This window comes from Theropithecus gelada, chromosome 5 (assembly GCF_003255815.1).
Source record: "Theropithecus gelada isolate Dixy chromosome 5, Tgel_1.0, whole genome shotgun sequence".
NCBI lineage: Eukaryota > Metazoa > Chordata > Mammalia > Primates > Cercopithecidae > Theropithecus > Theropithecus gelada.
In genome coordinates, this window is record NC_037672.1 from 23,965,593 (window position 1) to 23,977,237 (window position 11,645).

Below are 11,645 nucleotides of genomic sequence, written 5' to 3' on the forward strand. Positions count from 1 at the left end.
CCAGCACAAAGGGTAAGGAAGCTTGCAAACCTTTTGAGGATGGCTGTATAGCAAGAGCTTTCATTAAAATGCTTCTGCAAGTCCTATATTATCAGGAAAACGGCTTTTGCACTTGTTCTCAAAAATATCCAGGTTCCTTCTGATTTTATGATTCTGAGTCTCTTGGTTCTAACACAGTGCTGGGCACATAGTTGCTATTAAGCAGGAAAATGGTGGGGGGGTGGGGTGTGTGCGTGTGTGTGTGTGTGTGTGTGTGTGTGTGAAAACATGAGCAGAAAAGAACGCCTATTGACCAACTAGCTTCCTTCTTCATCACCAAGACTCAGGACTTCAGTATCCCCTGAAATGTGAAATGATTACCAAATGGTTTGAATTTTGATGATACATTTCACCATTGGAGTGAAATTTAAGGAAAAAAATGCAAAGACAAAATTATCCTATGTTTGTTGTTAGTATTTTAATGTGTTTCTACAAACAAACAAGAAAACGTCAAAACTATATTCAGAGGAGTGGGGAGGGAGAGGAGATTCAGTCCAGTGCTGAGAAGGATGTTATCCGTTTCTAAAAGGCAACAGGGAGACCTTCGAACTCAGGACTCAACTCTCAAGATCTTCCTTTCAAACTGTTTGTTACTCAACATCCTTTGCCTACAACCAAGAACAAATCGACCTACCTGTGCCAGATCACGCTTCTCCTTCCTGTCCAAAAGGATATTGTGAGGATCTCTGATAACATCTCACAAGATCAAGGTCCACCAGGTCTGGAGCATTTCGCAAATCCATATTAACCACATCCCAAAAGAGACAATGAGCCCATGAAAGTCCTGGGTGATTTTTACTCTTTTCTTCTACCAGTGTGCCAACCTGCCTAATAATTTTATAAGGGATTAACACCCTCCCGTCTGGAGTTTCTGGAATTTACCCTTTTTTCCTTAAAAAGGAACTAAAAAAGCTCTTTCCATCCCCGGCTCTCTCATGCCACTCCCATACCTCATGATTCCCCAGGGAATACTCACAGCAGTTCTGTGGCCATATCAGTAAGTTTTTCAGTGTCCTGGGGTGCAATTTAGCTGAGCTTTGGACGTGGATGGCACTAATTTAAAGGAGCTAGACATTTTTTCACTATCCTCCGGGTCCAAAGGATCAGTTTGCTTGTTCCCTAAATAGTTGCTTTAAAAGTAAGCTTCTCTGAAACATCTAAAAGCAGACTTAGTGTGGTTCTAGTCTGTTCTGGGCTTCAACACTTACACTCTAAATGCTAACAGAGCAGAGTGCGTCAGGCGCTGTGCTGAGAGCTCTGCTTATAGGACTCACAAGGAATCCTTGCAACAACTCTATGCAGTAGATACAGCTGTTTACCCTTTTGTGCAGATGAGAAAACTGAGGCACAAAGAGGGTAACTTTGCCAAGGTCACACAGCTGCTAAGTGGCAGAGCTGGCATGCAACCCCATCCTGAACCGCCATGCTACATTGATCTGTTCCTTGTCACTTTTTTTGAGCTTAGCTTGAAAAGTCCTTCATGATTGGCAGGCAGAATTATGGGAAATGATATTCTCTTTTCTGTTCAAGTGTTTTGCATCAAACGGTTGTTTTTAAAGCCCTTTGAGATAGCTCTAGCATCCCAACTGGCCCCAGCCTTCATGGAGCCCGAGCCTTCCTCTGCCAGCCCCTGGCCTCCCTGCCTCCTTCAGGCTCTCTCTGGTTGAGAGCATCAGTCACGGGACTACTGCCTTCTTCACTCTGCAGTGGCAAAGCCCACCCGGCTCCTTGTCTGCCTCCTGACTCATCCCCCATCAGTCCTTTCGGGAGCCACAGGCCCAATGGAGCTGGATGGTAAGGACTCTCCCCTGGAAACATGGTGACTCCAAGAAAAGACTTGATATTATGAGTTGAATTCTGTCCCCTCAAATTCATATGTTGAAACCCTAACTCCCAGCTCCTTAGAATGTGACCTTACTTAGAAATAGGGTCATTGCAGATGTAATTAATTAAGATGAGGTCATAGTGGAGTTGAGTGGGCCCAGTCCAATGAGACTGGTGTCCTTAGAGAAAGGGGAAATTTGAACACAGATCTACACACAGAGAACGCCATGGGAAGATGAAGGCAGAGATGGGGTGATGCTTCTACAAGCCAAGGAACACCAAAGACTGCCAGTAAACCACCAGGAGCTAGGGAGGGGCATGGAACAGACGCTGCCTCACAGCCTCAGAAGGAACCAGCTCAGCTGACACGTTGACCTGGGCTTCCAGCCTCCAGAATTAGGAGGTAATACACTTCTGTTGATTATACCACCCAGTTTGTGGTACTTAGTTACACAACCCTAGGACAGGAATATACTGAATATCACATGATAAAGAGGAAAAAAGAAAATTCCAGCTAACAAAATCCTCCAGCTCTCCTCTTAGATTCCCTTCTTTTGGCAAACCTTTCCAGAGCCCTTGTCCGTGGCCCTACAGAAGAGGGGACTGGCGGAAATTGCTGGCAGAAGAGAAGGCCAGGATGTGGCGTTGATATGGTGTTGCAGGGATAACATGCTAGTGTGTTTATTTGTGGTGCCTTTGATGGAAAGCTTGTGAGGCTAGGAGGAAAGAAAGGCACCTCCGAGGCCCCCATTAGGCTCCATCCTGCCCCGGGTCTGGGTAAGGTGCTCCTTCCACGTGTTTCCTTCTTTAGCTCCTTAGGCTTCCTCCGTCCTCCCTCCCATCACGTGGCCTGAAGATCGTCTCTTTCTTGGCTCCCCCACTAGACTCACCCTCAGGACCAGACTGAAGTCAGGACATGCCCACTGGCCCCCCATTGTATCTGCATGGCCAAGTGACATGCCGGGGCCACCGTACACATCTGTTAGGTGGATGGATGGATCATGTGTGTATAGGAGGAAAACAAGAGCCAAAGAGCTATGAAGATGAAGCCAGGTGTGGTGGCTCATGCCTGTAATTCCAACATTTTGGGAGGCCAAGGTGGAAGGCTATCTTGAGACCAGGTGTTCAAGACCAGCCTGTGCAACAAAGCAAGACCCCCGTCTGTGCAAAAAGTAAAAAAATAAGCCAGTTGTAGTGGCATGCATCTACAGTCTCAGCTACTTGGGAGGCTGAGAAGGGAGGATTGCTTGAGCCCAGGAGTTCAAGGTTACAGTGAGCTATGATTGCATCACTGCACCCCAGCCTGAGTGACACAGCAAGACTCTGTCTCAAAAAACAAACAACAGCAACCACAAAAACTACGAAGATGAAAAGCAGAGAGGGAACGTAAAGAAGCAGAATGTTTTAAAAATAAGAGGAGGAGTGAAAAGGGAGAGAAAAGAGAGAAAAAGGACAAAGAATGACAGAAGGACAAGAAGAATATGCATTTTTCTGATGTGGATTCACAATTCCTGGTCTGATCTTCTTGGGACCAGGTGTTTTCCATATTCAGAATCTGGGGATTTTTAAGGAGGGTACTGTGGGGCACAGTACCCACCTGGGGGCAGCCTCCTGTACACAAACACACATTGGCATTTCTGCAGCAAAAATGTATGTACATTCACACAATTGTGAGATAAAGACTAGAAAGAGCCTCGCATAGTTGGAGTAGGGTCAGATTTTCTTAAGCTTTAGGTTTGCAGAGGATTTTGGACTTAGGAGGATGTTCATGGAGCGTGGCTCTGTTATGGCGCCTCTGCAGCCCAAGCCAGGCTAACATGGAGTCTGCTCACACTTCTCGTTTCTAAGAAGGCAAAATGCCCAGGGCGGAGAGCCTTTCCCCTGCTGTTGTGTTCTCAGGTCTCATCCAAGGTGAGTTTTGGGCCATGGGTTCCCAAGAAAGCATTGAGGACAAACCATTTGTTCAACCTAGAAAAAGACAGGGCTTGGTTCACAATCAGAGCAAGATGAAGAATGAGAGGGAGAGAAGCCTTCATATGGAAAATCCAGTCCTTCTTTTATTTCCATACTCCTCCCTTTTCCCCACGAATAAGCCCCATTTTCCATTGTTCCTCTCTGGGAAATGGTTCCACAGTCATTTTCCCAGCGGCTGGGCCCCCCAACTGTCCCAGCTGCAGATGGTCTGGGCAGCGTCTGGTGGAACCCCCATGGGGCCTCCAAGCATTGAGAGTGCTCCCCTCCTACAAGATTTGTCCTGGAACCAGCTGAGCTTACTCTTGAATGACTGAGGCAGCCGCAGACATATTTCTGCTGTCACTCAAGGATCCTGGAGCGTGTCCACGCCCAACTCCCAGTGCTGTATCTAGAGGTGAGAGTTAGGATAGGGCAGAGAAAAGAAAGTAAGATTCATGGCCAGGCAGGTTTGGCTTTCAGGCTTGTCCCTGCCACTTGTCATGTGATCTTAGGCACATGACTTCATCTTTCTGAATTTCAGTCTCCTCCGCTGTAGAAGGTGAATAGTGATATTCTCTTGCAGAGCTGCTGTGAAGGTGAAAGGAGATAACGTAGGATACTACAGGAAAAGCCTCGGCCCTTACTGAATAGCAAGTGTTCCTGTGTTTGCTGTTCCATGAACCATCTGTTGACTCTTCTTGGAGGAGTGGTTTCCTGTTTCCTAGGTGGTGGTTGAGGTGATGGCTGTGGGAGAAATCGGAAGACTTTTGGAGCAAGTCCCTGAGTTTCTCCTGCCCTGGTCCATATTCCCCAGACCTCAGGCAATTCCACAACTTTTGGGACCTTCCAGAAAGCTGTTCCGCAATTGGGCCAGTTCCTATAAAGAGAAGTTGACTTCAAAACCTCCCTCTCTAAGATGTCAATGGTTAGAAGCAATCCACTGAGGATCCCACCAGCTCACTTGACCTGGCCTACCTAGGGGCCAGTGCAGCTCCAGGGCCGGCCCTGCCCCATGCAGACACCTCCACCTGCCTGGGCACATCTGCCCTGGACCAGCCCCTTGGTGCTTCCCAAGTCAGCTGCTGCAGTGGTCGGCAGCTCACAGAGCCCTCATAGACAGGGAGGAGACCCAGCCAGCACTGACCACTGCTATTGATGCCCAGAGAAACACAAGGCCTCCTCAGCTCCAAGCTCCTAGGACTCACACACATCAGGTTGAGATTCCACTCCCCGTGCATGGTCACTACTGTCTGTGCAGTGCTGTTGGCTCCTGGTGTCTGTCCGTGGAGTCCTCATGGTCCAAGATGGTTGCTTGGGCTCCAGCTACCACGTCTGTGTTCCAATTGCTTCCTAGGGGCCTCCCTACCCAGTGACCATCGCTGAGAACATGTCTGATTCATGTGATGGTTCTAAACAAATCTACACATTCTTTGAGAAAGGCGGGAGTCTGTATCCCCTCCTCCTGAGACTGGGTCAGCCTTTGTGACTTACCTGTTACCAATAAAAGGCAATGGAAGAAAGGCTGCGTGCCTCACCCCAGAAAGGTCATGCAGTTTCCAGCTAGTACTCTTGCCAGGCGTGCTCTTGGGGACAGCTACCACTAAGTCTCATGTCCCAGGATCATCATGGTCGAAAGGTCACACCTGAAGGGAATAGTGTTGTTATAAAGACTACTGGATAGGGTCAGGCACAGTGGCTCACGCTTGTAATCCCAGCACTTTGGGAGGCCAAGGCGGGCAGATCACTTGAGGTCAGGAGTTGGAGACCAGCCTGGCCAACGTGGTGAACCCCCTGTCTCTACTAAAAATACAAAAATTAGCCAGGCGTGGTGTCATGCATCTGTAGTCCCAGCTACTAGGGAGGCTGAGGCAGGAGAATCACGTGAACCTGGGAGGCGGAGGTTACAGTGAGCTGAGATTGTGCCACTTCTCTCTAGCCTGGGCAACAGAGCCAGACTCTGTCTCAAAAAAAAAAAAAAAAAGACTACTGGGTCAAAGTCAGTGGGTCCAGCGCTGGTTAGGCCATAGTTCCTGAGAAGTGGTTCCTTTCTCTACCCTGCTATGGAAGCAGTTGGGGGAGCTGCTAGGAGTGTGAGCTCTGAAGGTTGAGTGCTGGGAGTCACATGCTGCTTCCTCTGTTCATTGGCGTGTGTCCTTATGCACGCAATGTTACCCACCCCGCCGGGCCTCCTTTTTCCTCTGTAAAATGGGTATGATATCACCTCACAGAATTGATATGAAAATTAGATTAGTTAATACATGAGACAGTCTCAGAACTGTGTCTCACTCAGTATCACCTGTTTTCTTTATTCCATGCCACCGATTATTTCATAGAATTACTGTTTCCTCATATATAGCTTTCTCTCCACTAGAATGTGGCTGTACAGGGCAGGCACCATGGCCACTGTGCTGGGGACCATCCTATCCTCACTGCTGGGTCACCACAACCTCAAAGAGTGTCTGTCACACAGCACGGACTTGAATCAGTTTGGATCAGGTTTTTTTTGCTTTTTCTTTTATTTTCGGGTTTGGATCAGGTCTGACTATGTGTAACGGATCAACTCGAAACAACAGTGGCTTTAAAAGGGAGCAGTTTATCTGCCTCTCAGGAACCAGAGGTGTCTGGAGGTGTACACCCCAGGAAAAATTTTGTGAAACTGTCATCGTCAGAGGTCCGGACTCCTTCCACCTTGCTCCTGCAGCAGGTTTAGTGTGTCTACTTCATGGTCCATGATGGCTACTTAAGCTCCAGCCATCACATTTGAATTCTGTGTCAGGAACAAAAAGGCGCAAAAAGGCATACCACGTTTCTTTTAGGGAAAATTTCCAGCAGTTCTATACAATAATTCAGTTTACATCTCATTGGCCTAACCTTAATGCATGGTTACATCAGCTAGGAAGCTCATCCTACTGGGAAGGCCAGTGTTATTCCCCCTGGGAAGGGCAGCGTTATTCCCAGTTAAAGTTAGGGTTCTAAGGGACAGAAGGAAATATTGAGAAGAAATGAGCAGTCTCTGGCCAGTGCTCAGTAAATCTCAGACAGACAGATAAATGGTCCAGCCAGCCTCCACCTTTTCCACCCATGCCCTGGGGGTTCCCACTGCCCTGCAGACCAACTGACCTGTGATTTTTGCCAGCTTTGTCTCCAGAAGGCTGTGACTACTGCCTGAGAGGGAGTCAAAAGGCAGGAAGGAGGCTGGCTCAGGAGAGGGGGATAGTGCAAGGCAGAAGGAGCCACTCTTCCATCCTTGACCTACCCGTCCTTGACAATGACAGTCATCAGTCATCCCTTCCATGCCTAGGGCCTGCTGTGGCAGGGACTTTGGAGGCTTGCTCCAAGGGAGTGAGGATGGCTAAGGACAAGACCAATCTTCTTTATTTCCTAGGACTTCGTCACCCCAGGACTTCATCTGCTTGGTTACCAGATGGTTATCACCATCTACCCCCACAGGACACAAGCTGTCACCTTGTGGCCACTGTCAGTGGGAGTCAGCAGTCCTCTGGGCAGGTGTGAAGGTTCCAGCTGATGAATGGGAAACTTCAGGCTGGAGAGGGAGGGCAGGAGCCCTACTCAGCCTCTTGGGTCCCAAGAGCCCTGCATTCTCTTTGGCTCAAGGTGCAAAATCTTCTGAGACGGTTGGGCCGTAGTGGGTTCCAGAAACAGGTGCCAAGTCACAAGCTTCTGCTTCTGAAAGGGGAGAGCAGGGAGCCGGATTTGGGCAAATCTAGGCTAGGTTCACACATGCTGAGTGGACAGACTCTGGCTCCTACCTGGATCCTGCTCCTCTGCAGCTTGCTGTGCTCGCAGTCATTGTCCACCTTGCTCTATCCTGGCCTCTTCTGCTGACCACCAGAGCCCCACAGACCATGACCTCTGGCCTGGGCTGAGTCTTCTGGCTGCTAGGAGTGGAGGATGCACAAAGTTCACAGTCTCATTAGTCCTCAGGAATAGAAGGTTCTACTTGGCTACTAGATGATTCCTCACCGCCATTACCAACACAAAAGCCAAGATCAAGGGAAGACCATCACGGGTCTCTTGAGGACCTGAGCATGGAGGCGGGCACCAAGGACATGCAGAACACTGAGTTCTTCATCGGCCTTGGCAGGGTGCTTGTCCCATATGCTATGTGCTTTGCACCTAGCATCCTATTTCGTTTTCCCCTCAACCCTGTGCTGTCGAGACCATTGTTATTATCCCCATTTCACAGATGAGGAAACTGAGGTGTAGAGAGGTAGACTTGCCCAAGGACCTCACCTACAGGGAAGCCTCACTGACCCTGCGGGGAGGTAAAAAAGGACATCTAGAAAACGTGTGATCTCCCCTTGGTGGCAGGGGCCTTGTTAGCAATAGCAAGAGCATTGCAGACATGAATTCTGGATCTAGATATTTTGGTTATCACCTGGCATGACAGAGTGTTAGAGGGGGACTGACCTGGGGGAGGACCGAATCCAAAATTCTCATTTTTTCCTCCTCCACAGAGGAGGAAACTGAGGCCAGAGTAGGGAAGCACCTTGCCCTGGCTTCATGTCAGCAGTTCCAGTGTGCAGCCTGCTCTCATTTAGTCTGGGCATTTCTTGTCCTTGATAAGTTGTTATTTTTTAAAAAGGCTTTTCTTTAGTTTAAAAAAAAAAAAAGTATTTCTGTCCTGTTGGCATGGTTGGATTTTCCCTCAACTTCTCACTAGCAATAAGTGCAAAAAAGGCTGAGGTTGTTACACAGTGACAAGCCCCCCATCAGTATATTTCGGGAGGACAAACAACTTGAAGGGACTCAGCATCATCTTATCATGACACCTCCCACTCCCAAGAGCGATCTACGTAAGTATCATGCTAAACACTTCACAGTTATTCCATGGCATCCCCCAGTCCCTGACGGAGGAACTCCTCCTTCCTTTTCCCATCTTGTAGCTGAGGACACTGAGGTTTATGCAGGGAACCTATCCAAGATTACACACTTGATAAACAGCAGAACCAGCTCTAAAGGAGGGTTGGCAAACCACAGCCCACAAGTGAGATCCAACCAGCCGCCTATTTTTGCATGGCCCGTGAGCTGAGAATAGTTCTTACACTTTTAGGGGATTGGGGGAGAAAAAAAGCAACCAAAGAAGAATATTTCACGACTCATGAAAATTATATGAATTTCAAATGTCAGTGTCCATAAATAAAGTTTTATTGGGACACTGCTATGGCCATTCATTTACAGATTGTGGCTGCTTTCGAGTAGTTGCAACGGAAATGGTATGGCCAGCAAAGCCTAAAATATTTACTGCCTGGCCCTTTACAGAGAAAGTTTGCTGACCACTCCTGCTCTAAAGCAAAGGCTCCTACCCCATGTTTTAATGTTCCAAGAAAGCGCCAAGGCTGGCGTCAGAGCTGTGTCAGGGTTTCCAGACCTTACCCTCGGAATGACGCCAGACAAGACAAGCCATGGAAGTCACCAAACTTCTCTGGGGCTTAAGTGCAAAATAAGGATAATCATCACGCCCTGCCTGGCTCCTAAAACTGTCAGAAGATGAAAACAAAATAATGTACATGAAAGCATTTTGTAATCCAGAAAGCACTCTACAGAAATGGGAAGGATCACTGCATTATTTGATTGAGAGAAAGAGGGCTGGTATGAAGGAAAGAAGCCAACTGGAGGAGGTGGGGGCGGGTTTGCCTTGCTTTTGCAGGATTCATTAATAAAACAGACCAAGCCTGTTGGGAATGGCCTTTGTCATAAACCCTGTGCCCTTGCTCCCCCATGGAGCGTATTCTTTGACCCTGAAGCATGGATTCATCTCTTAAACATTTACATTTGGGGCCAGTGTCACTGTCCCAGAGAAATGACTTGCAGGGCATTCACAAGTTTGGGCTTCTTCCCAAGGTGTGGGCTTCCTCCACAAGGCAATTTTAAGGTACTAGGAAGACTTCCCTGTCCCCAGATTCACTCTGCTCTTTTCTGCTCACTGATTTGCAAAATTTCACAGAGATTCATTTCTCTGATTATTCCAAATCTGTTAAAACAAATATTTCTGGACTAGGCTATCATTAAACCCTGTTGGTTATTTCTAGAGTGTGAACAAATCGGTTGATCATTTGTTCAAGAAATATTTGCTAAGGTCCCACAAAATGTAGGAGACCAATGGGCATTCAAGGGACAGACGGGGAAGCTAGGAGGGTGAAACCGAATCAGGTGTTGTCACCCCTGTGTCCAACCAGCTCCATTTTTCGAGGTGTTTAAGAAAGAGAAGGGAGAAAGAAAAGAAGGTGTAGCAAGAGTTCCCGCAGGCACGGTTAGGGCTGGAATCCTACGATGGAGAAGGGTGAGAGGCAGCAGAGCCCCAGAGCTAAGTTTTGTGGAGGCACATTTTGACTGTGTGTGAAGGGATATTTGGAGCTGCTGCCTGGTAACTCCGGGGTGGAGTCCACTGCTGCCATGAACCCCCTCCCATTTACAGGGGAGCCTGCTGTTTTTGACTGTCAGCACAAAAGCCAATCTGAACTCGACAGCAGCCCAGCTCTCCTATCGCTCCCCACCCCCAGCCGCAGCCCCCCTGCTGGCACCATGGATGCCTGACACTCAGCTGATCTTTTAAAAGTGAGAAACAAACAAAACTGTGTGCAGAATTGGATGTTTATTTCCACCATCTGCGTGGCAATACAAGTTCAAGTTATAATGGCATCCGCTCTCCATCAGTATTAGGCAACCATTTAAACATCTACAGCCATTTACTGATTATAAACACACACTAAAAAAAAGGCGGCAAGTGGCATGTGGCCCCGCACCTGCTGCCTCTGTGTGCGTCAGTCAATTTCATGCCTAGGAAGCTCTGTGCTCCATGGGGATGGATCTATAAAGCAGTTTGGTTGGTTGTGGGTTTTACTTTTTTTTTCCCTGGGAACAGCATAAACCAAGTTGGCCCTAAAATACACTTATTGCAAATAGATAGTAATAAATGGAAAATAGACAATGATCATAAATGCAAACTCAAAAAATGCTGAATTTCCTAATGTTAAAAGGTCCATTTGCTTTTCATTAGAAGATAAAAACTGATGAGTGTTTTTACTGGCCTTCAAGAAAAGTTAGCAGGGATTACTGTTCAAAAGCTCCTGCCGGCCACCACCCCCACCTCTCCCACTCCAGGAAGGTCTGAGTCACCAGGCAAGGACAGAACAGCACATCAATTGGATGTGGTGAGAGAGGCACTGGAAACTGAAGAAATCGATGAATTTTCTAAGGAAACAAAAGAAAAGTTGATCCGAAAATGGGGAAAACGTTTTCTGGATCAACTTTTTGTCTTACAAAAGGTTTCTCTACCTCCTTTAGACCTGCCCCTGGCCGTCACGGGCCTGTGGTTGGCTGCAGCCTGAAACCTGCCTCAGTGCTGTCGTGAAGGGGCTGTGTGGCTTTGGTTTGTCATTCTTAGAATGTTTTATTACCTGGGAAAGCTAAAATGGGGAATTTCATTAGACCAATGGATTCCTAGGGACTCTGGATCTTACATTTCCAGGTTAACGTCTCCAAAGTGAGGTTTGGTTTGGTTTCTAACTAAAAGTACCTTCTGCCACTGTGGTGTGTAAAGGACCCACTTATTGCCCATGACCAAGTTTTTTGGAGGGAGGGTGGGAATAGAACTCTCTCAGCTTCGGATCTCGTCAGAAGCTCCAAGTTCTCCCAGAAAGCTCCTTCGTCTCTCTCATGTGATCCATGAAGCGCATCAGATGGACTCTTCCACCAGGAGCACCACAGTCAGCTCCTCTGCTCCACCCCGGGGGTGCCTCTCTGCCCCCGTTTGCTCTGAACGCTGGTTTTTTTTTCTTTTTTTTTTTTTTTTTAGACGGAGGCTC